Below are 26,369 nucleotides of genomic sequence, written 5' to 3' on the forward strand. Positions count from 1 at the left end.
CCAGGAAACCATCAGTTTAAGACTCATTGACTAGACCTGTATCACATTGCCACACCTAGTGGCAAGAGAGCTTCGCAAAGTATTTTTATTTACCTGGACACAATGGCACTCTGAAGAATATCAAGGGGTTTTTAATAAGAAAGAAGTAAAAATAGATATTAGGAAGGCATCTAACAGCGTCAGCCTCAGGAAGACTGTCTAAGAAAAAAAATAATTGTTGTAATGAGTGCATTAAAAAAGTTATGAATGCTGGTAGTAGGTAATAGGGACTAATAGGGAATGGAACTGTATTAGGATGCTTCTCTTATTAGATAGGAAGGCCTCTTAAAGAAGTGACAAAGTGTGATGGGAAGGATGAGTGAGTCCTGGAGGCAAAAGAATTAAAAATGCAAAAGCTCCGAGGCAGGAAAGAAATTGGGTTATTCACAGAACTAAGAGAAGACTAGTGGAACAGTGAGTGCAAGGGAAAGGTCCACAAGATGAAGCTGTAGAGGTGGTCTTACAGGCCATGGTAGAGTGCTTTGATTTTTGGGTAATGGGCAGGCTTTGGTGTGATGTCTTCCATAATCTTACTTACATATTAAGATTTTTCCAGCTGCTATTTGGAAAAATGACTGTAGAGGACAAGCGTGGAAGTGAGAGACTAGCATTCTGTGAAGGTCCAGATGAGAAAGAGTGATTTTCTGAACCAAGAGGGTGGAGTGGTGATGAGGAGAAGCAAATGAGGTCATGATAAACCTCAGAGGAAAAATTACCAGGATATACTATTGATAGTTGGACTCTGAAAGAAATAAGGGAAGAAATCAAGAATGGGTCTAAGATTTCTGGCTTGAACAAGCAGAAAAACAGGTGGACTTGCTATTTACTAATAGGACTGAGGGTGGAGAGAACAGAGAAATCAAGAATTCAGGATAAGATGTGTTAAAATTAGAGCTTCTATGAACCCTTCAAATGAAGAGCTCAAGTAGGCAATTTAAAATACTAAAAGTCAAAAGCGCAAAGGAGGGCTTCCCTGGTGGCGCAGTGGTTGAGAGTCCGCCTGCCGATGCAGGGGACGCGGGTTCGTGCCCCGGTCCGGGAGGATCCCACGTGCCGTGGAGCGGCTGGGCCCGTGAGCCATGGCCGCTGAGCCTGCACGCCCGGAGCCTGTGCTCTGCAACGGGAGAGGCCACAACAGTGAGAGGCCCGCATACCGCAAAAAAAAAAAGCGCAAAGGAAAAAGTGAGGCTAAATATATGGATGTGAAAGTCAGCAGGATATAGATAACATTTAGAGGCGTGAGTATTAGTAAGATCATATATGGAGAAAGTATGCAAAGATAGAAGAGGGCTCAGGAAAGGCAACAGAAATATTCAGTGAGGAAAAAAGTTCTCAGCAAAGGGACTGAGAAGGAGCAGTTAGAGAGGCAAGAGGAAAACCAGGAGAGTGTGGTGTCCCTGAAGCCCTAAGAGGACTGTTTCAAAAAGGAGGGAGGGACAGCTCTTTCCAAAGCTCATAGGAGACAAAATAAGGGAGGAATAGAGATGTGTACTTACATACACTTTACACATATGTATATATGCAACTTAGTGATATCAGTCTTACCTTCCTATTGTGATTGCATTGTAAAGTCCTTGAGGACACAGATAATGTCTAACACTATTTCTGTATTGTCCATAATGCTCACCAGAGGACTAACTCAGTAAAATGCTTAGAGTCATAAAATCACAGCAATGATACAAGTCTTAGAAGTTACCTGATCCAATCTCCTCAATTCAGCAAATAAGAAAACTCAAACCAAGAGTGGTTAAAAAATTTGCCCATAGTTACACACCTAATTATTGGCTACTTAGAAGAAACTACTTAGAAACTAAAACCCATACCATCAGTTTCCAATATAATGTATTTTTCCTACTGTATACAATAGACTTATTTTTATTTTCAAAAATGGACATGGGGGAAAACGAATATGTTTTATTTCTTAAATGCAAAAGTAGCTAAGCCAAAGGTTTAAGTTTTAATTAGAAGGAATAGAGACAGAAATGAAATGTTGATAGTGAACATGTCAGTATTGAATCCATATAGATATAACTACATATCTTTCCATAAAACAAAATATGGATGACTTAATGACAATGATTAGGGGGAAAGTGAGAGACAGAAAGAGGAAAAGAGAGAAAGGAATATAGTCCATTTCAGTCCTAGCAAGTTAAACAACTTATTTAACTATTTGCTTGCTTCCTACTCAGCTGAACCCAGCTCAAGAACCATGTAAACTTGAGACTCTAGCACAAGAACTTATTCTCTTACCTCCATATGGTTTCACACATCCCTGTTACCAGTCATTAGCGATACTAAAGAAGGCATTGTTGACAAGTTAATGCAAGACTACTGTGAAACACATACCACTCTAATAGTTTGTGATATAAGCTCTTTATATAATATTGCATGTCATTGTGTTCTGCTGATGTTTCAATCACTGACCTAAAATGATAAGCTATGAAGAGAAAGTATAATATTTCTTACAATGTTAAATTTTACTGGCTCCTAATCTTCTATCACATAACCTAGTGTAATGTTCTTTCTAGGTAGTAAATCAAATTGACAATTCACTGTAAATATTGATGTCCTTAATGAATCATATAATAAATTCTTCAGTTGGTTCCTAATGAAAAATCTCCACAGAGGTTAATGTCTTGATCTGATTTTTCTTTTAGCCAGCGTTTTCACATTCTTGAGAAGTTATTGAAAAATATGTTCCATAATTATGTATAGTGCTATTTGAACCATAAAATCTATCTTAGTTCTAAAATGTTCTCATTAGTTAGAAATTAAATAAATTAAATGTCATGTTAAAGCATGACATTCTCTACTGCTAGAGACACAAAGGGGCAGATGGTTCTGGAGTATTTATTAGGATCCCTTTATTTAGACAATTTTTAAATTATGTAAACAGAACCAAGCAGAGTGTTTAATCAAAGTGAAAATTAACTACACATAAATGCAGAATACATGAAGATATTTTTTAAGAGTTGTGTTCTTATTTGTAGCTAAATTTATTCCATTTCTATCTAGTGAACATATCTTGAACACATTTTCCCTAGTTATTTCTTGAAAGATTTCCACTTTGAGAAGGAAACTGACTCATAATTTTGATAGCTTTTCCAGTTGACTTTGTTGTCTTCAGAGAACTCAATAGCCTAAAAGAATTGGATGGCACCTGCTTTAAGCCACAAAAGATGAACTTACCAGAAAAATATCTCAAAGCAGGAACACAATATAGATAAAATATGAAGCACAATTTGCCCATTCAACAATAATACACCTTGCCAATTCTAGTCCTTAGTTAAAAAGAACTTTGTCCATGCAGAGTAAACCCTTTTGTAATATGCCTCTCCATAGGAATAGTTATTATCATGCTCCAGCACTCTCAGTGGTTAGAGATGAATTACTGCTTTCTTCCCACTGACTCCAGGATAGACTGAGCTGAAAATGTTTGCTTAAATGGCTCTAGACTCTACAGTAGCTGCATATAAAGATCTGACTGTTATCAACTCTCCCTGGGAAGAGTAGTCTACACATCCCTCCACTCCAGACTCCTGGTACTAGCTAGACATGTATATAGCACAGGCTCTGGGACCTCTACTACACTGAGCCAGCTCCACATCTGTAGCAAAGGCTAAATATGCAGCAATAGTGGCCAGGCAGTAACATGAAGAGGGAGGCAGTTGCACTACCTTCTCTTCCACCTCATAAATCTTTAGATCATCTACACAGAGAAAACTGAACCATATTTGGACCTGTTTTCCCCAAAATATATCCAGGGCCCTCCAGGAAAGAAGTACTCAATCTCTTGAGCAGATGCTGAAGGACCATGTGATGATGTGGCAACGGATTGCCACAGTATATTGTATATAAAATCCACAAAACCATAATATTAAGAGAAATGAGAAACCTCCAAGACAGGCTCAAGAATGTCTCATCAGACTAATGGTCTTGCTGTTAACACAGAAATTCCTGGACAATGACAGCCATGAGATCTTTTTCAACAGTTAAGAGTTTCTCCAACTTTTCATTCTTAGGTGGAGTGCATTTTAGTGGTTACATGTACCTGTTATGGAGTCAGACTGCCTGGGCTTAACTCATGGCTCAACAGCATTGCTCTGTAGAGACATGACTTTGAGCAAGTTCTCAAGCTCTGGGAATCTTAGTTTCTTCATCTGCAAAATGGGACCTAGTTTATAAGCTCATTAGGAAAATTTAAGGAAAAAAACACAGTAAAAGTATTTGGTACTGTGCTTACCGCAATCAAAAAAAGTTATTAGTAGGGCTTCCCTGGTGGCGCAGTGGTTGAGAGTCCGCCTGCTGATACAGGGGACATGGGTTCGTGCCCCGGTCTGGGAAGATCCCACATGCTGTGGAGCGGCTAGGCCCGTGAGCCATGGCCACTGAGCCTGCGCATCTGAAGCCTGTGCTCTGCAATGGGAGAGGCCACAACAGTGAGAGGCCCGTGTACCGCAAAAAAAAAAAAAAAAAAAAAGTTATTAGTAGAGACAAAGCGCTACTAATTGTTCTTTCGAGCAATGGATAACTGAAGTTAGAAGCAGAACCTATCTCTGTTGAGTGTTCTCCCCTTTGTTTGATTCCCTATAGAATGGAAAGTCAAGAAGCACGTGACTGGTAGGATGAATCCTTCAGTGCTCACCAGAACAGCTAGGACAAGGATAGTATTGGTAAAATTTCATAATCAGGTTAGAGTCAAGTACTACCAGAAATTCGTAAGAACAGAAATTACAGTACTTGCTGTTGTCCAACTTTCTGTTTGCCTATGCATCCTCATGATCAGAAAATGTAAGGTTAAGTAACAAAAAAGGGATATTTGGTTTCAATACTTTTCAATTTTTTTAATACCCTAAGACCCACATTTACTTTCCATGGTTACAAATGTAGATCTCCAATAAGCATGGACTAAGACACTTCATAAAAGCCAAAGCTGAAACACAATAGCCAATGGTGTAAGTAACAATAAGAATATTTTAAATGTGATCTATAGCATGTACATATACCTTACAAATGCATGTTATATAATTAAAACTATTTAAAATATTGCAAGTTTATAGATAAGGATTAGAAGAAAGTGCAGAAAAAATTAAAATAGCTAGATTTGTTGAAGAGACAAGATTTCAGGTAACTAATTTTTTTTAAATGTTTCACTGCTACATTGTTGTTTACATGGCATTTTAAACTATTCATATAACCATATCTAGTAAAACTCTTTTTAAAAAACTAGGTATTTGACTGTGGAAAGTTGCTCATTTTTTTTGTCATACAAATAAAAATAGGTAAGTAATCTCATTCTCCAAAGGACTGCTCTGTAATAGTTTACAAAACCCCATTCATAGCGAATTCTCAAATAGCTGAAAAAACTTATATTGGATACCTAATAGCAGATAAATGATTGATTACTAAATGTAAATATTCAATACAAATGTAATCATAAAAAGTAGCATAAAAGTAAACCTATTAGAATGCTTATTTTTTTCTAAAGTTGAATCTACCATACATACACACATACATATTTAAGGTTAGCAGTTTTCAGTAATATTAATTTATATAAGCCTTTAATCTAGAAATTAGATCTATCTATTAGTTAGATCTCTAACCTGACACTAAAAGTGATAGTCTTATTAAGAAATTATGTTTATGTACCTATTTCTATTGAGAAAATTTTTCTATATGGGTTAGATTTTTATAAATGCACGTTCAACGTGTTTGAGAAAGTATTTACCTCACTATTACAATTTACTGAACTTTTTATACATGCTTATACCCATTTATCTATAAGAATAAAGAGCATCTTCAACATTGACAATTACATTTAACACAACCTTTAGCCCTAACAAAGACATATAAAAAGAGACCTTCAAATACAAATACAAATTAACATGAGTCACATAAGAATCTAAATGCATCAACCTCATGGTCAATAATACTGTTTAGGGATATGTAGACAGTTTTACTTTTATATCTAAAAGTTGCCTCCCGTCCCAACCCTGCAATGAACTTCTTCAAGTGTAAGCAAAATTATCTAAAGAACAAGAGTATGAAAATGATCAGCCACAGAGGAACTGAGTCAGTGGCCCGGTGGTAAGATGTGAGTGGCTGAACATTTATCTAACAGGTGCCTATAGTCTGTCATGGGACTATCAGAACAGCTACATTTGCACGAATTTTGGCTGCACTAAGCATTCAATGAAGAAAACTACAGTGATAAATCAAGGAACAAAAATTATTCTCTGTCCATTTCCTAATTATTTTCAGTGATTATCCTGAAAGTGTTTCAGACCTAGATTACTCAGAAGAGCCTCTTAAATCTCCACTTCACGTTGCATATTTAGTTAATATAAGATTCCCAGCTAAGACTTTTTATTGTATCTTTCTACAAAAAAGATACTTTTCAGTAAGGCACTTTGAATATTGGTATGTAAGCTCTTCTCTAAGTAAGGTATATATTTAGTACCTGCTTTCATCTTATAAGAGGGTGCAGCATATTTGGTGGGTCAACCAGAAGTTGAACAGGCAAAATTTTAAAGGAAAAGCAATGAGGATATTATGTTATTTTGATGTTTGACTATTTTCACATGTATGATGCATGAAAATGAAGAATAGCTAAAGTCTAAATAACTCTGAAAAGTCTGATCAAGGGAGACTCTAAATCATGCTTTGTTTGTTGTTCTTGTTGAAAGCATTCCTTAATGTTGATCTGTTTGTTCTTTTAGAATGTTGAGAGGAGGCGGGGGGAACTCAAGCTGATTGATAATGTTTTTCTTTGAATTTGTTTTTTTGAGTCCCACAGTTTAGTATTTACATAAATGGGTGCCCTACTGCTGTTAAATCATCCATCCGTGTTTGTCTAGAAACCGTTTCCTATAAAGCTAAACCTATGTTTTACAAGGCTTTTTCTCCCTCTTAAAAATAAACCTGAATTTCTCCATTCCACTACCATTGATGAGTACCCTAGATTTGATGTTTTATCAAGTGTCCCCACAAAGGAAAATTAGAAAATATGTAATGATAACCAATCTAACATGCCTCTACAACTAGTTTATTATCAGGTTCTAATTCTTCTTCATTTTCTTGAAGCTTCATTTGCTTATAAGAAGAGAGAAAAAAACCCTCAGTAACTTGGCTACAAGAAAAAAAAAATACATGTTTATTATAGTCAGAGTTAGACCATAAAACTGCAACTAGCCTCTTTTTTTCCAAGTATCATAAACGTTTAAATTTTATTTTTTCTAGTTTTGGGAAATATGAGGCAGGCACTTTTTTAGAAAACAAAATTCTTTTAAAAGGCATGTTCATAACTTTGTAAGGTTGAAGCCCAAACTAGTGAATTTGTTCGTGAAAAAGTCATAGTACAGTCTTTTTAATCCTGCCAAAAGAAAGAAAGGATATTCTGACTTGTGAAAGTATAGTAAATTTTAGGGACTTTTTCAGGATATCAATAATACTATCTCCCAAATAAAATCCCAAGGGAGTTAACCTTCTTCTTAAGGAAGAAGTTCAAGTTTCGCCAGTGGAGAAAATTTTGAGGGCAAATATTGATATATTTTCTAGATCCTCTCTACTAATATTAGCAGTGGGTAGGAAGCGCCAAGGCTAAAAGATTTTAGTCCTCTTTTCTGCTCCCTCAACTCCCTTTAAGCTATTTGATTTAAAAACAAGCTGTGTTTTTATTCAATTATTTTCCACCCCAAGTTTGGATGATGGGAGCAGATCTCTATTTTGTCGTGCTGCACTCCCTGCCTTTTCACTACTTTTCAAAAGAGGTAAACACGTTCTTGTCATCCACAGCTGTTCCTCCAGCTGTTCCTGAATCAGGACCAAAATCAGCTCATCTGTGCCTTAAATGTGGTCTTCTTGGGAATTCTTGTGGGAGTTGCTGTCTTCTCTAGGTGAGATCTTTCTCAATTCCAGTGCACAGGAGGAGAGAGACCTTTCCTTCTTCACCTTTTTAAGAACATCTGCCCACCGAGAGCAGGACGAGGCTCTCTGACCAAGGGGGCTAGGGAAAAGGCAGCCCCATAATCAAGTGGCCCATCCAGGAAAAGGCGAGAACAGCTCTCAGCTCTGAGCCGGGCAGAGAGGAACCATAGTGAGAGGTCCTGTGGTGAAGGAAATCTGAGAGCTTGTCTGCTGTCGAATTCAGAGTGCAGTTATTGAGGATGTAATGTGTGCTGTGCAGTTGACATACATCATTTTATTTAAACCTTACTCTATGATGTACTGACTCTCATCACCATTTTACAAATTAGAAAACCAAAGCTTGGGGATTCTCTGAATATGGATTCTTTGAGTAAAACTGCCAGAAATCCAATTCAAACTATTTTAAGTAAAAGAATTTAGTTGGCTCAAACAACTGGAAAGTCTACAGCATTGCCTTCGGCCTGGCTGAGGTCACAGGTTCAAAGGTTATCATATTCCTGGCTTCATCTTCATTGCTCAGCTCTGTTTCCCTCTGCGTTGGCCTTATTCTCAGGCTCTCTCCATGTATGTCAAAGATGACCACCAAAGTTCTAGGCTGACATCTTCCTTATAGCTCACAATCCCAGCAGGGAGAAAGAGTGCCTTTTTCCTGACAACTCTGGAAAAAAAGTCCCAAGGAAGACTCTGGTTTTTTGGCTTGGCTCATGTCACTCTACCTGAACCAATGACTTCAACAAGGCACCCTGGCCAGGCCTGGATCATATGCCTGTCTGTGTAGAGAGAGGATGTAGTCAGATTCAACCAAACCACATGAAGGAGGTCCCCATAAAAGAAGAGTTCAGTGACCACAGGAAGTGGGGAAAGCAAAACATGCTCAGCAAAAAAAAAAAAAAAAATCTGAAACTACCACATCCTCATAACAGGAGGTGAAAATCCTGCCCAAGGCCATAGTGTTGAGGTTGAGGTTCATTCTCACCTGAACTGACTCCAAATCGCACGCAATCCCACCTTAGAGAAAGAAGAGAGGAACATATAAGCAAACTAGCTGAGGAGAGATGACTGACATTATATCTACCAAATAACTCCAAAATACCTTGGAAGTAAAGCAATGGTAGATCCAGTTGTTCATGGGCTTTGATGTACTCCACCATAAAAGTGGAGGTCCCCTGGAAAAGTGTTTTTCTGAATGATGGATTTCTAATTTGTTTATCCTCATAATCATAAAAATGCTTACTATTCAATCTAACTTCTAATTAAAGCATTCCAAAATATATTTAAAGTGGTCCTGCCATTTTTAAGAGAGAATTTATATGGAATGGACTGGCTCAAAATCATAACATAAACATCAACCAGTATAAAGTACTACAATATAATTTCACTCTAGGGTCTCCTGAGGTTAAGGAACTATTTACCCATATCTTAAATTTAAGTTTGCATATCAGATTTTGTTATTTTTCTGTCAATTCCCTCACTTGTCAGGACAATATATAAAAACTAAAATAAAATTATAATTTGCATAGGATAAAAGAGGGGTCATATACTCCTTCTAGCCCCCATCAATGTGCTCTGCCATCTTCTTGTTTGATGCTTCAAAAGTACAGTGAACTTCGAAATCAGATAATCAGTCATATTAGAGAGGTGTTGGTATGTTAAATTAATGCTTCTAGCAATTGTCTATTTGTAAATGAACTTGTAAATAAATCTACTACTGATAATGTTTCTATTATATGGAGGAAATATTAAGAAATAACATTTCTAAGAAAAAAACATTTCATCAGTAACTACATAGTCAATGCCTCAAATATTTTTGAAAAAGTAAAATATAAGCTTCTTTATATGAAGTAGTCTTCATGTAATATTGAGGACAAAGAGACATGAATAGAGATTGAGGTGATGTGGCAGATTGGGGTCTCCATCTCATTACCAAACTGAAAAGGTGGCAGAGAATCAATTTTCAGATCTTGGGATCTGGAGTCAGACAGATTTGGGTTTGATTCAAAGATCATCTTTTTGCTATGTATCCACAAACAAGTTCCTTACTCTCTCTGAGCATCTACTCACTTATAAAATACAAACAGTAAATAACTTCTTCAGAAGGTACTTATGAGTATTAAATAAGATAATATTTTGAAGTGCTTGTCACAAGTGCTTGGAAAATGATACTCAAATTTAAATGACTGTTGTTGTTACTGCTGCTTTGATCCAACAGACTATAATCACATAACAGATATAGAATGACTGAATTTCAGTAACATAACAACATATGCAGAAAGTGCTAGAGGCTAAAAAACTGAGGTTTAGGGTTTTAGTATTGTCTTCCTTAACTTTCTAACTTTGTTAGAAAAGATGAAGAAAGCAATTGGAAAATTTTGCATCTTCAAAATTTAAAAAGTAAAATTTATAAATGTATAAAATTTATGTATACATACTATTCCATCTGTTATGATCTTAGTGGGATGGGGATGGACAGATGATGAAAAGTTAATACGGTAGAGTAGTGTCATAAAAACTGGAGGACCCTAAGTCAATGGGTATCAACACAATTCAGTGCAAATGGCCAACCATCCCATATACCAGACCTGCCTGGGCTGTGCACAGATATCTAGCAGATCTGTATTTCAGATGCTAAAAGAGGGACCCCAACCCTTGGCCTCTAAGGCTTATATGTTGCATAATTAAGGAAGCATGGCCCCTCTCCTGGATGAACAGGGGTCAAGAAACAACAGCAATATTAGTTGACAGAACCTTGGCTCCAATCATATCTTTCCATCTTAAGTATTCACTGTTGAGGGTAACTCCAGCACCTCCCTGCCATGATGGTATGGATGAGAATAGAAGGTTAGTATCCAAATTTGCAGTTCAGTAGCACTGACCCAAAGCTAGTTTGCATGGAGCTTCAAGGAAAACCAATCCCTTAACTGGAAGGCCAGTCTGTAGGGGATCAGAACCAGGCAAATCAATCTTTATGTCTCAGCAGGTAAAGCCATAATTGTGTATAATCAAAACTATCTTTGAACAATCCATTAAATTTACCTAAGTCTTCACAGTAATCTTATGGACACTGATATAGAAAATCGCTGAGCTCAGCCGAAGGAAAAAAAAAAAGAGGAAAATTTATAGACAAATACAAGAGCATTCAAATCATTTGGCTTTTAGAACAACACTGAATTCTCTAGGTAAATTAAAGCCTGGTGGAGAGTCCTAGAATGTTCCTACTCATGTGCAGCACTTACTCCATTCTCTTTTAGTAGAAAAATCTCTGTAGCGTTAATATTATTAATATGTTTGTTTGTTATTGGAAGAATTATATCAGTTCTTAAGTTAAATGGACTTTAGTTGCTAGAGATAACAGTTGTTGATGTAATAAAAACTACCGAATTATTTTTGTTTTTATATGGTAGTTGAGCTTGCCTTTGTTTTATTCTTTACATTGTTCATTTCCCAAACTTCTTATCTCCTTGTAGTTTATGGCATCTTTTCAACAATGAAGGATCCAAAGACCCACAGTTGATATTGCAAGGAAGTAAGGTAGTAACACATTTCATAAATTACATGGTCCCCATAAAGCATTATGGGGAGGGATCTTTTTTTAATTTTTTAAATTGAAGTATAGTTGATTTAAAATGTTGTTCCAATCTCTTCTGTACAGCAAAGTGACTCAATATTATACATATATACATTCTTTCTTACATTCTTTTCCATTATGGTTTATCACAGGATATTGAATATAGGTCCCCATGTGGGAGGGATCTTAATATTGCTTTTGGTTATAGAATAATTGCAGTGGTAATGTTTACTATAAGCATTAGATATGCCTCTAAGTGCTTTCTGTATATTAACTCTTTTAATCCTATTAGGTTGACTATTATTACCTCTGTTTTGCAAATGTGGAAACTAATGCAAACATAGACTAAGTAATTTGCCCAGGGCTCCAAAACAAGTAAGTAGTAAAACCTGGATTGCACCCCAGCTGTCTGGCTTCGAACTATTCCAATGGTAAGACGTAGAAAATATTTGGAGTCATGAACCTCCTGAACTTTTAATAAATAGGACTCAACTAACAGAACACTTGAGCACCTAAATTCAGGGGCATTAACAGCTTGGAGGGCACATTTATAGGAGGCATTAATAGGAGAGAGAGTCTTCTATCAACCTAGAATGATACAATCAGTGATATACAAAATAGATGTTTTAGGGCTTCCCTGGTGGCGCAGTGGTTGAGAGTCCGCCTGCCAATGCAGGGGACACGGGTTTGTGCCCCGGTCTGGGAGGATCCCACATGCCGCAGAGTGGCTGGGCCCGTGAGCCATGGCCTCTGAGCCTGCGCGTCTGGAGCCTGTGTTCCGCAACAGGAGAGGCCACAACAGTGAGAGGTCAGCGTACCGCAAAAAAAAAAAAAAAAAGATGTTTCAGTACAAAGGTAGTGAAAAGAACATGAGATAGCCCTTTAAAAGGGTTTCTGAAGTAAAAATGTAAACTGTAACTGAACAGAAACCTGTTAAAACTGTAGAAGTTGGTAGGTGATTTCTCCTAACACCAACCTGTAAAAATGAAAAGATTCCTACAGCTTTATGTCATCACTGCTTACCAAGACTGGAGCCCTCAGCTACTAGAAAATGTAAAGATTTCACCTTACCTATGGGCTCACTTTCCCAGTGTACTTCAAATGTTTATACTTCCTGTATGATGGGATTAATCTTCCTTGTCAAAATTCCCCAGAGGGTAATTCTTTGGTGGTCCAGTGGTTAGGACTCCATGCTTCCACTATAGGGAGCACAGGTTTGATCCCTGGTTGGGGAACTAAGATCCCGCATGCGGCATGAGACATGGTCAAAAAAAAAAAAAAAAATTTCCCCAGAGGATGAGAAGCACCCAGGACTAATAAGAGGTGAACTGTGGTGGCCCTTATTATGTTCTAAGGAGTCTGCTTGCATTAATGCTTTCAAGCCTTAAAACTGCTCTCTGAGGTCAGCCTTGCATGGGGAGGGAGCTTCTTTGTCCTGCCTCCTCTCTCCTGACCCTATACTGCTCTAGCTAACCCCTCTCCTGTGCAGGGAGTTGCTAGTCTTAGTTCAGAGCTGGAGGCAAGGGCCTTGTTACAGCAGGAAAGGTTATACTCCCTTAATGTGATTACAGGACTCATGTGAGACTTCTTGTGGTAAACTGACTGGGGTGAAGTCTGTCTCCTGAGTCAGGTCATGGGCCACTTTCTTCTCTTTTACCTCTGCCATGAGGAGATTAGATGGCTAGTCAGGTCAAAATCAGCTCTGCCAATCCAACTAAGATTAAAAAATGAAGGATAAGGGGCCTCACATAGGCTCCCTGGACTGTGCCACAGTCTCAACTGAGCTTTGAACAGCATCCTGGATGGTGCGTTACTGGAAACTCTTCCAGATATTTAAAAAGTGGCTCTTAGTTCCCACTTTGGTTATTAAACATCTTGATTGAAAACTCCTATAGGAATTGGAATGAATGGCAGATTACCAAATCTACCCTCCCCACATGACCCAAAAAGTAGATGATTTTCTCACCTCCAGGATCAAAGGACAAAACCAAAAGTGTACCTGGGCTAGGTAAGCTATCACTGGCATGAGATTAATATAAAGAAGAGCATAGAAAACAGGCCCTGGAGCAAGAACTATTTAATCGAAACCTTTTTTTTTTTTTTTTTTTTTTTTTTTAGTAGAAGAAATTTAAAGCCCTTAGTTCTGTAGAGGAAACACTCACTGAAACCTCCTGCTGAGGCCAGGCACCATAGTGACCACCTGCATGAGTTATCTTAAACAGTACGTCCTGGTAAGGAATGCTGAACTAACAAGCTACCACCAACCAGAAGAATTTGGTAAAGGTCAAAAGGAGAGAGGAGACGCCAGTCCATATGCCCTACCAGCCTCCCAGAATCCTCCTCGCTGGAATCCATCTTGGCTGAGCAGTTGCGTGCGCACCAGGAAGGACCCTGAGTTGGAATGATTGGCAAGAGACAACCCAGGAACTAATCCCACCACCGTAAAACCTGAGACTGTGAGCTATATGGGACAGCACTCCTCCTGGGTTCCCTCAACCTCCTGCTCTCCACCCGGGTGCCCCTTCCCAATAAAGTCTCTTGCTTTGTCAGCATGTGTGTCTCCTCGGACAATTCATTTCCAAGTGTTAGACAAGAGCCCACTCTCGGGCACTGAAGAGGTCCCCCTTCCAGCAACAGCTCCATTGCCTACAAAAAATGCAGAACTAACCTAGAACCCAGAGTGTGCTCTTCCATAATGGGAAGTGGGAAGAAAAAATTTGAGACTGTGATGATCTGTTTTGGTTGACAGGGCACGTTGTTCAAAAAAGGGCACAGACCAAGAGCTGGTAGTGATGGTCCCAGATCTATACCACCTAATCTCTCTAGAGTGGGCTTCCTTTGCTGCAAGAGGAACAGGATTGACCTAAATGACCTCAGGCTACCTTTCAGCTCCAGAAGTTCATGGCTCTTGAAAACAGCTGCTGGGAGAATCACATAAGAGGATAGATATGAAACCACTTAAAACATTTACCGAAATAGAGGAGGACCTTAAAGATGGCAGAGGAGTAAGATGTAGAGATCACCTTCCTCCCCACAAATACATCAAAAATACATCTACATGTGGAACAACTCCTACAGAACACCTACTGAATGCTGGCAGAAGACCTCAGACTTCCCAAAAGGCAAGAAACTCCCCACGTACCTGGCCGTGTGGCTGACAGGGTCTTGGTGCTCCATCCGGGTGTCAGGTCTGAGCCTCTTAGGTGGGAGAGCCAAGATCAGGACATTGGTCCACCAGAGACCTCCTGGCCCCAAGTAATATCAAATGGGGAAAGCTCTCCCAGAGATCTCCATCTCAATGCTAAGACCCAGCTCCACTGAACAACCAGCAAGCTCCAGTGCTGGCTACCCCATACCAAACAACTAGCAAGGCAGGAACACAGCCCCATCCCTTAGCAGAGAGACTGGCTAAAATCATACTAAGTTCACAGAGACCCCAAAACACACCACCAGATGTGGCCCTGCACACCAGAAAGACAATATCCAGCCTCAACCACCAGAACAAAGGCACCAACCCCCTCCACCAGGAAGCCTACACAACCCACTGAACCAACCTTACCCACTGGGGGCAGATGCCAAAAACAAGGGGAACTACGAACCTGAAGCCTGTAAAAAGGAGACACCAAACGCAGTAAGTTAAGCAAAACGAGAAAGTAGAGAAATACACAGCAGGTGAAGAAGCAAGGTAAAAACCGACCAGACCAAACAAATGAAGAGGAAATAGGCAATCTACCTGAAAAAGAATTCAGAGTAATGATAGTAAAGATGAAACAAAATCTTGGTAATAGTATGGAGAAAATACAACATTTAGCAGGGACCTAGAAGAAATGAAGAGCAAATAAACAATAATGACCAACACAGTAAATGAAATTAAAAATTCTCTAGAAGTAATCAATAGCAGAATATCTGAGGCAGAAGAACAGATAAGTGACTTGGAAGATAAAATAGTGGAAATAACTACCACAGAGGAGAATAAAGAAAAAGAATGAAAACAATTGAGGACAGTCTCACAGACCTCTGGGACAACATTAAACGCACCAACATTCAAATTATAGGGGTCCCAGAAGAAGAAGAGAAAAAGAGAGGGACTGAGAAAATATTAGAAAAGATTATAGTTGAAAACTTTCCTAATATGGGAAAGGAAATAGTAAATCAAGTCCAGGAAGCGCAGAGAGTCCCATATGGGATAAATCCAAGGAGAAACATGCCAAGACACATGTTAATCAAACTATCAAAAATTAAATACAAAGAAAAAATATTAAAAGCAGCAAAGGAAAGGCAACAAATAACACACAAGGGAATCTCCATAAGGTTAACAGCTGATCTTTCAGCAGAAACTCTGCAAGCCAGAAGGGAGTAGCAGGACATATTTAAATTGATGAAAGGGAAAAACCTACAACCAAGATTACTCTACCCAGCAAGGGTAGATTCAGATTCGATGGAGAAATTAAAACCGTTACAGACAAGCAAAAGCTAAGAAAATTCAAAACCACCAAACCAGCTTTATAACAAATGCTAAAGGAACTTCTCTAGGCAGGAAACACAACAGCAGGAAAGGATTTACAATCACAATCCCAAAACAACTAAAAACATGGTAATAGGTACACACATATCAATAATTACCTTAAATGTAAATGGATTAAAATCTCCCACCAAAAGATATAGACTGGCTGAATGGATACAAAAACAATACCCGTATATATGCTGTCTACAAGAGACCCACTTCAGACCTAGGGACACATACAAACTGAAAGTGAAGGGATGGAAAAAGATATTCCATGAAAATGGAAATCAACAGAAAGCTGGAATAGCAATTCTCGTATACGACAAAATAGACTCTAAAATATAGACTATTAAACAGACAAAGAAGGACACTACATAATGATCAAGGGACCAATCCAAGAAGAAAATATAACAATTGTAAATACTTATGCACCAACATAGGAGCACCTCAATACATAGGCAAATGCTAACAGCCATAAAAGGGGAAATCGACAGTAACACAATCATACTAGGGGAGGTTAACACTCCATTTTCACCAATGGTCAGATCATCAAATATGAAAATAAATACAGAAACAAAAGCTTTAAATTACACATTAAACAAGATGGACTTAATTGATATTTATAGGACATTCCATCCCAAAACAACAGAACACACTTTCTTCTCAAGTGCTCATGGAACATTCTCCAGGATAGATCATATCTTGGGTCACAAATCTAGCCTTGGTAAATTTATGAAAATTAAAATTGTCTCAAGTATCTTTTATGACCACAACGCTATGAGACTAGATATCAATTACAGGAAAAAATCTATAAAAAATACAAAAACATAGAGGCTAAACAATACACTACTTAATAGCCAAGAGATCACTGAAGAAATCAAACAGGAAATCAAAAAATACCTAGAAAACATTGACAATGAAAACACGTTGACCCAAAGCCTATGGGATGCAGTAAAAGCAGTTCTAAGAGGGAAGTTTACAGCAATACAATCCTACCTCAAGAAACAAGAAACAAGAAACATCTCAAACAAACTAACTAACCTTACACCTAACGCAATTAGAGAAGGAAGAACAAAACCCCCCAAAGTTAGCAGAATAAAAGAAATCATAAAGATCAGATCAGAAATAAATGAAAAAGAAATGAGGAAACAACAGCAAAGATCAATAAAACTAAAAGCTGATTCTTTGAGAAGATAAACAAAATTGACAAACCATTAGCCAGACTCATCACGAAAAAAAGGGAGACAACTCAAATCAACAGAACTGGAAATGAAAAAGGAGAAGTAACAACTGACACTGCAGAAGTACAAAGGATCCTGAGAGATTACTACAAGCAACTATATGCCAATAAAATGGACAACCTAGAAGAAATGGACAAATTATTAGAAAAGCACAACCTTCCAACACTGAACCAGGAAGAAACAGAAAATATAAACAGAGCAATCACACACACTGAAATTGAAACTGTGATTAAAAATCTTTCAACAAACAAAAGCCCAGGACCAGATGGCTCCAAGGTGAATTCCATCAAACACTTAGATAAGAGCTCACACCTATCCTTCTCAAACTCTTCCAAAATATAGCAGAGAGAGGAACACTCCCAAACCCATTCTATGAGGCCACCATCACCCTGATGCCAAAACCAGACAAAGATGCCACAAAAATAGAAAACTACAGGCCAGTATCAGTGATGAACATAGATGCAAAAATCTTCAACAAAATACTAGCAAACAGAATCCAACAGCACATTAAAAGGATCATACACCATGATCAAGTGGGGCTTATCCCAGCAATGTGAGGATTCTTCAATATATACGAATCAATCAATGTGACACACCATATTAATAAATTGAAGGGGAAAACCATATGATCATCCCAATAGATGCAGAAAAAGCTTTTGACAAAATTCAACACCCATTTATGATAAAAATCCTCCAGAAAATAGGCATAGAAGGAACTTACCTCAAAATAATAAAGGCCATATATTACAAACCACAGCCAACATCGTTCTCAATGGTGAAAAACTGAAAACATTTCCTCTAAGTTCAGGAATGAGACAAGGTTGCCCACTCTCACCACTATTATTCAACATAGCTTTGGAAGTTTTAGCCCCAGCAATCAGAAAAGAAAAAGAAATAAAAGGAATCCAAATTGGAAAAGATGAAGTAAAGCTGTCACTGTGTGCAGATGATATGATACTATACATAGAGAATCCTAAAGATGCTACCAGAAAACTACTAGAGCTAATCAATGAATTTGGTAAAGTAGCAGGATACAAAATTAATGCACAGAAATCTCCTGCATTCCTATATACTAATGATGAACAAATTGAAAGAGAAATTAAGGAAACACTCCCATTTATCACTGCAACAAAAAGAATAAAATACCTAGGCATAAACGTACCTAAGGAGACAAAAGACCTTTATGCAGAAAAGTATAAGACACTGATGAAAGAAATTAAACATGATACAAACAGATGGAGATACACCATGTTTTTGGATGGGAAGAATCAACATTGTGAAAATGACTATAGGACCCAAAGCAATCTACAGATTCAGTGCAATCCCTTTCAAACTATCAATGGCATTTTTCACAGAACTAGAACAAAAAATTTCACAATTTGCATGGAAACACAAAAGACCCCAAATAGCCAAAGCAATCTTGAGAAAGAAAAATGGAGCTGCAGGAATCAGGCTCCCAGACTTCAGAGTATACTACGAAGCTACAGTAATAAAGATAGTATGGTACTGGCACAAAAACAGAAATATAGATCAGTGGAAGAGGATATGAAGCCCAGAGATAAACCCACGCACATATGGTCACCTTATCTTTGATAAAGGAGGCAAGAATATACAATGGATAAAAGACAGCCTCTTCAGTAAGTGATGTTGGGAAAACTGGACAGCTACACGTAAAAGAATGAAGTCAAAACACTCCCTAACACTATACACAAAAATAAACCCAAAATGGATTAAAGACCTAAATGTAAGGCCAGACACTATAAAACTCTTAGAGGAACACATAGGCAGAACACTCTATGACATAAGTCACAGCAAGATCCTTTTTGACCCACCTTCTAGAGAAATGGAAATAAAAACAAAAAGATACAAATGGGACCTAATGAAACTCAAAAGCTTTTGCACAGCAAAGGAAACCATAAACAAGACCAAAAGACAACCCTCAGAATGGGAGAAAATATTTGCAAACAAAGCAACTGGCAAAGGATTAATCTCCAAAATTTACAAGCAGCTCATGCAGCTAAATATCAAATAAACAAACAACCCAATCCAAAAATGGGCAGAAGTCCTAAACAGACACTTCTCCAACAAAAACATACAGATTGCCAACAAACACATGAAAGGATCCTCAACATCACTAATCATTAGAGAAATGCAAATCAAAACTACAATGAGGTTATCACCTCATACCAGTCAGAATGGCCATCACCAAAAAATCTACAAACAATAAATGCTGGAGAGGGTATGGAGAAAAGGGAACTCTCCTGCACTGTTGGTGGGAATGTAAATTGATACAGCCACTATGGAGAACAGTATGGAGGTTCCTTAAAAAACTAAAAATAGAACTACCATACGACCCAGCAATCCCACTACTGGGCATATACCCTGAGAAAACCATAATTCAAAATTAGTCATGTACCACAATGTGCATTACAGCTCTATTTACAATAGCCAGCACATGGGAGCATCCTAAATGTCCATCAACAGATAATGGATAAAGAAGATGTGGCACACATATACAATGGAATATTACTCAGCCATAAAAAGAAATGAAATTGAGTTATTTGTAGTGAGGTGGATGGACCTAGAGACTGTTATACAGAGTGAAGTAAGTCAGAAAGAGGAAAACAAATACCATATGCTAACACATATATATGGAATCTAAAAAATAAAAACTGATACTGAAGAACCTAGGGGATGGATAGGAATAAAGACACAGACGTAGAGAATAGACCTGAGGACACAGGGAGGGGGAAGCATAAGCTGGGACGAAGTGAGAGAGTGGCATGGACATATATACACTACCAAATGTAAAATAGATAGCTAGTGCGAAGCAGCCATATAGCAACAGGGAGATCAGCTCGGTGCTTTGTGTCCACCTAGAGGGGTGGGATAGGGAGGGTGGGAGGTAGACGCAAGAAGGAGGAGATATGGGGATATATGTACACGTATGGCTGATTCACTTTGTTATACTGCAGCAACTAACACAACACTGTAAAGCAATTATACTCTAATAAAGATGCTAAAAAAAACCCATTTACCTCATACTTTGCAAAGGTATTTTTAAATGAAAAATCATAGAAAAAAGTTCTACAAGTCCTAAGAACAAAGAATCCAGGTGATTTCCCACTCAGGCCCTCTCTGTGGGCACTCCCATACAAAGCAGCGGTCAAGGAAACACCAAACGGCCTAGAACATCCTTAAAAAGCAAATGTCTCTGCTTTTACTTTTTTTCTGAGACTCTTTTCTTCCCCAGCTGTGGTTCTTTGAATTGATTTCACAAGAAAAACTCCCATCATCACAAATGAAAGTTGCACTTGTAGTCTATAGAGAGACAAATGGAACTCACCAGGAGGACAATGAAAGAGATAGATTTTGCTTAAATCAGAGAACAGGGAATAGAGAAGTATCAGTTTGAAATTAAACTTTATCACAGCAGTTAAATTAGAAGTCTTCAAGAAGTAGGCATTCTGCTTAGAGAAACGGACAGAATTTGTGTATGAGAAAAAGATCTAGTGGTAGAATAGGGCCAGGAGAGAGGAGAGATTGACATTTTAAAAGGGGGACAATATGGCAGATGAGTATGGTGATAGCAGCCTCACTAGACCGAATAAGAAAAAGTCCAACTATCTATAAGAGACTTTATCTTCGTCAATTTAAAACAGCCTAGCAAAACTGATATTTCTGTAGTGTGCTAATTATAATTTGATGCTAAAGCAAAGAAAGTTGACATTTTAATTAGCATAGGCAGGTTTGCAGTAGTATTGAGTCATTTCTACTGGCTTTTTGTAAATATTGAAAATAGCTTCTAGTTGTTCTTTGGATCCAGGCACCTAGTGTTCAGAAACAATGGAGTTTCCGAGTCCTTGAAACTGGTCAGGTGCCTGCCCTTTTTATGTAATCCCTTAGGACCTTCTTCAGGCCCTTTCCATCACACTTTCCCCTTTGTGTTATAATTGTCTTTGTATATATATGGAACTAGCTTTTGATCATTTAGCTACCATTCCTAATTATATAAGCATATCTACTGAGTTTCTTCCAAATATATGCCTTCCCCAAGAAGAATTCCAATAAATGTTATTTTCTCCATCTCATGTCACCAATATCTGCTTTGTTACACATCCATTCAAATATTGGCATGTGTACTTTCAAAGAAATGAAAAGTCCTTTTCTCCAATCCCCAACTTGATGACCAGGCAGAAGATGGTTCACGTGTCAGGTGAATAAAAAAAAGGAGGAAAGTCAGGGAAGGGAAGAGGGAAGGGGTAGGGAAAAAGTTTTTATATTTATAAAAATATGAGCTTAGCCAGACAAAGACAAGAAAGCGGGCATCAAAGCACAGAGAAGACAGTCAAGCCAAGGACATGTTTATTAGCTGCACCTAACTAGAGTGTAGAGACTGAGGAGAAAATGACAAGAGATGGTGGTGCAGATTGTAGATTGTGCGTTCACTGATGAGAAATACAGATTCTACGTGGAAGCTACAGGGAATCACTGAAGTATCTTGAGATAGATGTGTTTATGCTTTTTTTTTTTTTAAATAAATTTATTTATTTATTTTTGGCTGCATTGGGTCTTCGTTGCGGTGCGCGGGCTTCTCACTGTGGTGGCTTCTCTTGTTGCGGAGCATGGACTCTAGGTACGTGGGCTTCAGTAGTGGCACACGGGCTCAGTAGCTGTGGCTCATAGGCTCTAGACCACAGGCTCAGTAGTTGTGGCACACAGGCTTAGTTGCTCCGCGGCATGTGGGATCATCCTGGACCAGGGATCAAACAGGTGTCCCCTGCATTGACAGGCGGACTCTTAACCACCGTGCCACCAGGGAAGTCTGTGTTTGTGCTTTAGAAAGAACAATGGCTCTGACTACAGTAGTGTGACCAATGTGTAATCCCGATGTCAGCAGCATCGACCCTGCTTACTGATGGAATGGGAATGCCCTAGGATTTCCCCAAGTCCAGAGAGCTCTGCTAGTTCCCTGGGAGTTCTTATTTCCCAGCCTCTCCAGTCTCTCAGGTTTCTATTCCCTTTCAACATCAATCCCAATAGAAAATCCAGTTTTCTCATTTGGTTTCAAACACACAATAAAAGTTTAATTTACACAAAGTCTTTGGTTTATTGGTTTTTGTCTTATATTTTTATTATTTTGTTTTGAAAACTATACCGAAATTTTCTTAGGTAAGATGCAGAAAGGTTTACATCTCAACAACACAAATTGATAGAAATAAGAGGCTTTATTCTCAAAATGCCCTTGGCCATCCACTGCCCTAGAGTCTAACTGGGTTTCCCTAGGTACTTATCTCTTTCTCTCTCTTTCCTTATTGTATCACTATGACTTTCACACTCCTTTCTGGAATATTCTCAGGAGCAATAAATGATTTTCCCTCCATTTGCCCAGCATGTCCTCTGCTCTGATGTCAGATTTCTGTACATATCTCTGCCTGGGGAGGTTCAGCTGCCCCCAAGCAAGCATATTAAGGCATATTCCCATAAAAAGTATTTCTTCCTCAGAAGAAACTCTCATAACTGTTAAGAAAATTAGATCTTTTTCACGTGTTAAAAATGATTGAAAGAAGGCAATGAAAAAAGAAATAGCTGGTGCAGAAATATAAGGGAAAAATGATAAAAGCCTGAAATAGTAGCAGTATTGGTAAAAAGAAGATTGTTTTAAGATAGCAAGACAGAATAAACGGATTGGCACCAGCTTGTGGAAGGAGAGATGAGGTCAAGGATGATTTTGTTTTCCTACTTGGCCAACTGGGATGACCTTAAATATTGGACAATTATTATTAGTTGGTATGTTTTTTTATGTGTTGAGTTGTTATGTCTGTGGAGCATGCAATGAAGTTGTCTAGCAGGCCATTGGATTTCCTCATCTGGAACTCTGTAGAAAGACATTTAAACATCACCAGAATGTCAGTAGATTTGAAGCCATAAAATAGATTACATCATCCTGGACCAATGTAATGTGAGTGAGGAAGAAAGGTGACAATAAATCAGGGAGACATCTACACATAAGTAGTGGAGAGAGGAAAAGGAGCCCTCATAGAGCCTGGAGGAGCTGGCAGAATGGAGTACTGTAATAATCAGGAAGGAACTAGTGTCTTGAAAGCCAAGAGAGGAAAGTCTCCAGAAGGACAGACCGATCACAGTGTCATTGTTATACAGAATTCAAGTAATATGGGACAACAGTCCCCTGCTGGACTTGCTCCCATTTTGTTGAGTGAAGAAAACCAGTGCGAGATGTGACAGGTCTGAATTAAACAGCTGTTTTAATTCCTTCTTAGTTCTTACAACTTATTTGTCTTAACCCAGTTCTCACCACCAACAGGTAAATATATTCAAAATGGTCCAGAATATGACTTTCTTATTTTCATAGATATGGAATAATGATCATCATAGGTGTACCTGAGGGGCCATACATCACTTCCATTTTAAAAATGGATAAAGCTGAGAGTCCCAAGGAAACCAATCTAACATTTACATAGCTATTATCAAGCATAAACCACTGTATAGTGAAAATTAGTCATATTTTTTTTAGTAGCTGCATTAAATCTTTCAGGTCACTGGGTCAGATATGACAGTAATTGGTATAAGAGAAAAAACATAGATTACTGAATGTCCAGAAACGTATCTATTAGGAGAATCTGCCCTGGGACAGTGGTAATTTGATTTTTTAAATCTTATTTTCTTCTTCTATATGCTATTCTCAGATAGCCCTAACAAGATCTTCTTCAATATAATCTGCCTGGCTACCTAATGTTAACAGATACTGTTCTTTAGGAGAAAAGGATAACATCAAGACGTATCTCCTACCTAAGAGAAAATAGTCCATAACAACTGATGGGGTAGATGCTGTGGTATGCCACCCAGATCCCCCCTTCAGGCTCTTGGCACGCATTCCATAGGCTGCCAGGAGAGCTGGCTGCTGACCACCCACAGTGAGACTCTCCCTGAGCCAGAGGACCTGCCTCATCCAAGTTTATGTCTCATTGGCAAGGGCAGTTCATATCCAATGGCTGACTGATGTGAGTATGAAGTCAGACCCCTTGCCTTACCTCTTTCCCTGATTCTGGACAACTCTAAAGGCCAAACCAGCTCCAGAATTCCCTCAGCTCCAGCTCGGGAGTCTGTAGAAAATGAATCACAGTTCATCTTCTTTCTTGGCCCAGACCTGCTTCCCTCACTCCATCACAGGCATTGATCCCAAGAGCACTCCCTAGTAAATTTCCTTCACACAAATCTCAGTGTCTCTGCATCTGGTTTCCAGAGAACTCAACCTAAGATCATTGATATTATATGTTTATTTACATACTTTAGATGAAGAGGCAAACTCCCAAGAGATTTAGTATTATAAATATCGGTTTCTAAACCGTTCGAATGCAAAATGTGTAACTTTCAATGATCCACACTGTGTGTGCTAATAGATCCGTTAATAATTATGTGTCCTCCATCATTTCCGTATAAATGCCATCTTGAGCAGAGTGGTTTTCATCTCTTAAACGAACCGCTCACCTTCCCTTCTTCTTGAATATTTTAGGAAGTCTGTTGTGTTTTTGTTTTTGATGGTGGTATTATTGACAATTTCTAATCTTCCTTTTATTAACTTTGATTCTTACCGTCTTTATTATCAGATGTTTGCTATTTAGTTATTGAACCTTTTATAACAATCTATAATCTTCACTGAATGAATTACTTTACAAAAATAGCTATTACGTTTCTGAAAATATCTGTGATTTAGTTTCTTCACCTTGATTACTTCCTTCTTGTTTTTGAAAACATGACCCTTGACATTTCTGTCATTTTTTTAAGGTGTTCTTTACTTTAATCATTCCTCTTATCATTTAAAGTTCATTCTACTAGTTAGCAGTTAGATTGAGACTTTAATGGTGTTCATTAGAGAAACTAGAGGTGCCCTAATTATGTCTGGTTAATCATTCTACGCACATTAATTCCTCCATAAAAACAAACATTCAAAGAATTAAAACAGTATACAAGACACCATTCCAAATCAGACAAAGACAGAAGCCGAGCACTTGACCTAGACTAAAAGCCTCATCAGGATGCTACCTAAGCTCTTATTATCCTCTAATTGGTTAAGGGGTACAGAATTCTAAAAAGTAACTAGTGCGTTTTATAAAGCCAAGACAAAAGGAAAAAGGGAGCTGATGTCATACATCTGTTTACCTGATGGAGGCTGCATTAGGAATAACCCACAGGTAAATGCACAGCCTTTCACACACAGTGAGTCAGTATTCCCATTAATTTAACCAATAAATACATTAGAATGTTCTGTGGAGGGTAAGCAGAAGAGGCAGGCCAGGAAGAAAAGCTCCCCTACTCCAACACACACACACACACACACTCAGAGGCATGATAATGTAGAGGAACGTTTTCATTCTCCCTAAGTTTCTGTATCTGTTAAACTTTCCCTGCTTTTGAAAAATTAGATTAGCCAAACAGAAAGAAGCATCCTCATTACACACGTCGGTAAGGGGTGCTATCTACCTGACTTTGCCCACTCTGAAAATCATAATTTTCTTCTAAACTCAGATAGGATCCACACTAGTCACCAGGCTGTTACAATCCTGAGATATTCCATCATGTTTGTAAATAGCTGTTGCCTGATTACCATGGCTCTAGTCCCCCACCGGCTTCCCACCCCGCCACGACCTACGCATGCACGTCTTCACAGTCCGTTGACTAAAGGGATAATGCCTTGCACTGCAAGGGACTCCAGCACCCTGCTCTAGCATCGTAGCTGGTGGCCACTCATCGGTCACTGCAGGTGATAAACTGGCTGTTAGATACTTTTACTATCAGTCCTTCATACACAATGCAGATATTAGAGGAATTAATTTGTGATTTTGTAAAGATGAAAAAAGAGCTGGTTGAGAATGACTATTACAACAATAACAAATAATGTTTCCTATGTGCCCTACACTCCTCTAAGAGCTTTGCATGCACAATGTACTAATGAGGTGTCCCCTATTAGCTATATTTTACAGCTGAAGAAACCAAGGCTTGGAGATGAAAAGTAATACTGCCAAAAACGCATTGTTATCAACTGTAATGAGAAGTCTATACAATGCATTATGCA

Source organism: Mesoplodon bidens, assembly GCF_964165515.1.
Source record: "Mesoplodon bidens genome assembly, chromosome: 2".
Classification (NCBI taxonomy): Eukaryota; Metazoa; Chordata; class Mammalia; order Artiodactyla; family Ziphiidae; genus Mesoplodon; species Mesoplodon bidens.